General features: G+C 40.0%; 1 long non-coding RNA gene across 1 annotated transcript; it reads right to left on the reverse strand.

The window, feature by feature from the left end:
• Nucleotides 1-4,372: 4,372 nt before the first annotated feature.
• On the reverse strand, nucleotides 4,373-5,322 carry LOC130183339 (uncharacterized). The gene is made up of 3 exons (XR_008829816.1): nucleotides 5,262-5,322; nucleotides 4,966-5,058; nucleotides 4,373-4,554 (listed from the first exon to the last, which is right to left on the reverse strand). It is a non-coding gene; the product is annotated as an uncharacterized LOC130183339 (long non-coding RNA).
• Between the last annotated feature and the right edge of the window lie 349 nt (nucleotides 5,323-5,671).

The raw sequence follows: 5,671 nt of genomic DNA on the forward strand, positions 1-5,671 counted from the left end.
TACTTGCAGCCAGCATTTGATCACACCTACCTCTTAAAAGCACTGGACCTGGAAACCTGTGACACAGCTGTGTCTCTCCAAAGCTCTGAACATACAGGGTTTGGTCACATCTGCTTTTTCCAATGTCCCTGATTTGTACATGTAATTTACTCACTTCACAGTTAAAGTCAAAGTTAAAGCTTGTTCTGTTAACGCTGTTTACACTCGCATACGTACCACCTCTCATTATCCAGTGTGCCTCAAGACACATTTAGTGACCTTTGACCTTTATTGATGCAAACATCAGCAAAAGGTTAAGGAGACCCATACGTGACACAAATTATGTCATAAATGTTGACTAATGGAGAAGAGTGAGCTAAATAATCAGATCCAACAGAAACACAGAGACAAACCAAAGACACCCATCGAAGACCACATCCCCCAAACCCCCCCCCCAGTCTACATGTAGACTAGATAGATAGATAGATAGATATGTGGCAAGGGCAGGGTGGATGCTTGCACTCAGATGTCAAATATGTTTGAGAGATTTATATAGTTGCTCAACAACGCCACCCTGGGAATTGCACCCAGGGAAATTCAGTTCTAACTACTAGACACACAGGTTCGTTCTATTCAGGTGGCATGAGACGGGGTTCGAGGTATAAAAATATATTTTATTACAATTGGTTAAAATAATTAACAATCAAAATCATTCACACCAAAAAAAGGGCAACTAGTCAGGAGCAGAGGCTTACCAGGTGGGCAGGTACTAGTGAACAGGAGCGGTTCACCCAAAATAAATAGAAATAAATCACCCACACACACACATTGAAGGAACCGCCACCAGGGAGCACAGCACATCAAATGAGGGGGACACCACCACCAGTCACCGACGCCACCACCACCACCGGCCTCTGACAACTGAAACAAAAAGAAAAGATTAAGAGAGTTGCAACTCAACCAAGAAAAACAATTAATGGGCAAGTTAAACCTAAAAAAACAGATGTATAACTAACAAAGAAAAACCTAAATGTCCAAATAATAACTGCCCAATAGAAATCAAAGAAAAATAATTCAAAGAAAGTACACAATTCAAAATATCATTTAACACAGGAAAAACAAAGGAAATCTAATTAACTAAATCAAAAGAAACACAAAGAAAAGAAGCAAATTAACCTAAGCAATTAACCCAAATTCAAATCATATAAACCACACCTCACTCATACAATCATATTGATAAAAGAGCAAATCCAGCTTAGCACAAGCATGCCATGCAGAGATACTGTAGGGGGGACCTGAAGGCTCCAGGTAGCCTGCAGCAACGAGTCTTATTTTGAAAGAGCTTAATAGCTTTTTCAAAAGGTCCGTCGGAAACTGCAACCGCCAATCGCCACCCAAGCAGCAAGTAAAACAGCAGCAAAGCGGCAAAAGCAGGACGCAAGCTTTAGCAGAAGTGGATGCGCGCACACACACACACTCATACAGGTGGGCGGACGAGAGGGACAACTCTGGACATCAGCATTTCCATGCCAAACAGGAGCATACAGGAGCAACAGAGCAGTACACACAGCGGGACGCACGCTGTGGTAAAAAGGAAGCCGGCCTGCTACCGGAAGTGAATTGGGAAGCCAAAGAGCAGGGGAGAGGGCCGTCTTAAATACTGGCCCCTGCTCACGGATAGGCTATCAGGCCATCAAGGTGCGTTCAAGGCACATTAGGTGCAGTGCATAGACTATGCTGCCACAGATGATAGATAGATAGATAGATAGATAGATAGATAGATAGATAGATAGATAGATAGATAGATAGATAGATAGATAGATAGATAGATAGATAGATAGATAGATAGATAGATAGATAGATAGATAGATACTTTATTTATCCCCTAAGGGAAATTCATGATTTTATTTTATTTATTTATTTTTTACTACAGGTAGATGCTACAATTTACAGATGTCCCCTAAATGCCTCACATGCAAACTATTGGTAGACGTGACCAGCACACATCATCAGGGGTCCCACTCAGAGAGGTTTTGTGTTTTGGGATATTTGTCTAAAGTGGGTAAGAGAACGGAGGGAGAAGGAGTTAATCCATCCACTAGCCTGTTGCTTATCTGCTGATTGCCCTTATAGGGTCGCAAGGGAGCTGGAGCCAATCCCAGCTGACACTGGGTGACAGTGAGGTACACCCACACTCACATTCACACCTATTGGTAATTCAGAGTCACCAATTAACCTAAACCTGCATGTCTTTGGACTGTGGGAGGAACCCATAGACACAGAAAGGACACAGCCGGCCGGCGGGTTCGAACCCAGAACTGTCTTGCTGTGAGGCCACCGTGATAACCACTGGTCCACTGCCCCAGAGGTAGTTAAAGATAAATGATAATAACAATAATACAAAGACAGGAATATTCAGATAGCCTAATAGCATCATGCTCAGCAGGGCCCACCAAATCTCATCTGGAGTCACACCATCTCATACAGCCTCTCTCACACTGGACAACAAACATGTAGTAAACTGAGGATAAATGAATTATCAATAGATCAATACACCAAAAAGAACAACCAGCACATTAAAAATGTAGATTCACTTTCCTCTGTATAAGGAGAGAGAGGAGGAGAGAGTGAGATTAGAACCACACTGGTCCACACACAGCCACTCTCCCCCTCTCTCCATGTCCTGCCCTCACCTTTCAGGTCTCCAGTCACTCTTCACCAGATCGTTCAGTCTACCACTGTGGTATAACGTCTAGGCCTCCTAGTGAAGCATACTCCTCATGTCTTGCCTGCCGGCTGCTCATTTTCCATCCCGCCATCCCTCACCGATGGACTCTGCATTCAGACACTCACCTCCCACCTGTCCCTTTGCCCCGTTTCCCTCCTCTCAGATTTTCCACTCCGCCAGTCATCGCCTGCCCACCTCACAGTGCTCATACAGCCTTCACCTGTCCTGCCACTATCTCTACAATAAACTCAGTTCAAAAAGCTCCATTGTGTTCTGCTTTTGGGTCTGTAAAGAACCATTATTGGTTATTTCAGTTTCACAGGCTTCTGTTCATTCCACAATATCAAAGCTAAAATATGACAGAATGAGCTATAGTTTACGTCTTGATATTTCAAGCTCAGCGTATCTCATAACTATAACCTATAAACTGCTTCTGATGCAGGTGCCCATTAAAAAATACCTACACTGTAAGTTCTTTTTAATTTGCCAGCATGTCGCCCCATTTTTCCCTGACTTCACTTCTTGTTCACTTGTACTTATTACACTGTAAAATCTAATTAGTTGACCTTACTTAAAAAAAAGTATACAAACTCGTTGCCTCAAAAGAATTAAGCAAAGTAATCTTAAGATTAGTGAGTTAGAAAAGCTTGTTTATTTTAAGTGTGCAGTACTAAATCAAGTAGTTCATGTAACTTAATAGCCATGCTTAGTGTTAACTTAATTTTTTCATTTTGTGTGGACTACTTGATACAAATTTAACCCCACTTAAAATGACTAAATACCTACAACTTACTACTCACTCATTTTCAAGTTCATTTAAATTAAACAAACCAATTTCCTTGAATGGGTCCTTGTCCTTCTTCTCTCTCTCTCCCATTTCTTATTTATTTTAGCTGTTATTACCTAATAAAGGCAACAACACCACAAAAATATACTTTAAAAGAAAACTCACTGGGTTGATTCAGCTGCATTACAATATTTATTAAAAATATAATAATTGCATCATTGACAGATCTAGGATGAACAATTAACATTTGATATTGTTATTACTTTTGATTCCAATTCTCCAATATAAAATGTGTGTTTTATTACTCATGTAATAACCTTACAATAATCAATAAAATTACTGTTCTCCATCCTCTTGTCATATTTAATGTATTTTAAAGTTAATTGTAAAATTGCTCAGTGTGATCTGTCTGTTAGGCTATTGTAATAACAATATGCATTAAATCTATTATTCAGCCTCAAGTGTTCTGTTCCCAAGTATCACTTTCTTGTACATTCAAGTACAAAACAGCAGCTTAACAACAAACTTGTGGTTTGATTTGACTGTAGAACATGACACGGACAAGGCAAAAATAAAACCACATTTTTGTGAGCTAATTCTATGCATGTAACAGTCTCACAATATTAAACAGGTAAACACCTGATAATTACAGGACTTCAGTGCATGCAAAATCATTGCATTTCTGATCAAGACTGAAAGTACAACAAATGCTTTTGTGTCCCAAAGCGAGCATCAGTCCAAGATGGCTCCTTACTGGTCTAACCCAGTAGACTGTTCTTCAGAGTTAACAGTTTTGGTGGGAGGTTTTTCTTTCCCAGTGGGGAAAATTTGCCATGCATTTTGGGTAATCCAAATGCAAAGCATATGTAAGCCCAAATAACAGACAAACTGCCTGAGGCAAGTTTTTAATTCGATCCATGACAATACCTCCCTCCAGAATGATGGCAGTGGAGATGGGCTGGAGGTCCACTGAACTCGGACCCTCGTGAGGACGATCTTCACTGACAACTGTCAGCACACCAACAGTGATGCATTCTAGGGCCTCGTCTCTCGCTGTATCCTACAAAGACACACACAATTTCTTCAGCATGGACACAACACAAATATGTGTTCACACTGGATTGTTGTAATATAGCCAACAAAATAAATTTGGTATGGTTAAACTAAAGCTATGGTCCACAAGGTCCATATATTCTTGAACAGTGACACTGACTTTTCAACTTAGACTCCTGCTCCTTAGATTTAAAATGAATGAATGTGTACAACGTTTATGTGTCAAATTTAATTTTTATTTACTGGCTGTTTAAATACGTCTCAGATTAGCTGTGGAGGAATTGCTATACAAAATACATCAATCACTGTACAAAATGTATATTGTATATTGTGCAGATAGAATTACATCTTCTATGTCAGCACAGATATAGTTCTATTTTAATGCAGACCAAACTTTTTCTTACGTGCAAGTACTTACAGAGCATGTCTTGAAGAATTCACTGGAGTCGTCACAAAGTAAAATGGGAATGCCTTTGAGGACAACAGAGCGAAGTACTGTCACGTCTGGTGTCTAATAATACACAGAGAGAAAAGACCAGTTAACAGAGTAATTTGCAAGGCACAAGCACAAGTCAGACAGGAAATAGAATAGGTTGGTCTGGATCATCTCATTTAGAACTTATTGCTGGGGTTATGTAGATTGATCACCATCTGCCTGAGCCTGGAAGGGGACAGTTAAAAATAATACAACAATTTAACACAACCAAAGCTCACCACAACTCATAAACATATTGTGTCCAGTACAAGTGAAAACTGTAACATAGGCCTATTACCCACAAAGACAGTATTGTAATGTACATATTCTAGACAACATGACCTAAAAGAATAACTTAGGCCACTGAGTATGCCAGCAAATACGTTCCCTATGATAACAGGCTATGATAAACTGAGTAAAGATCTTTTCAGACACTTTTGTCTGTACAGAGTCTGACTTGCGGGCTCTCACTGCGCTCCTCGTGTGATCAGACAAGCACTACGCGAGTAAACAGTGGGTGAGCTACACGTGGTAACCATGGAAACGGCACAGCTACGAATATCGACTAGTGTTAAGTGAGGAGTGTTATTAGCAATTTGATAAAAACTGATTTAAGTCAATTTACTATTTTTAATTAAATACCATGTTT

Source organism: Seriola aureovittata, chromosome 16, assembly GCF_021018895.1.
Source record: "Seriola aureovittata isolate HTS-2021-v1 ecotype China chromosome 16, ASM2101889v1, whole genome shotgun sequence".
NCBI lineage: Eukaryota > Metazoa > Chordata > Actinopteri > Carangiformes > Carangidae > Seriola > Seriola aureovittata.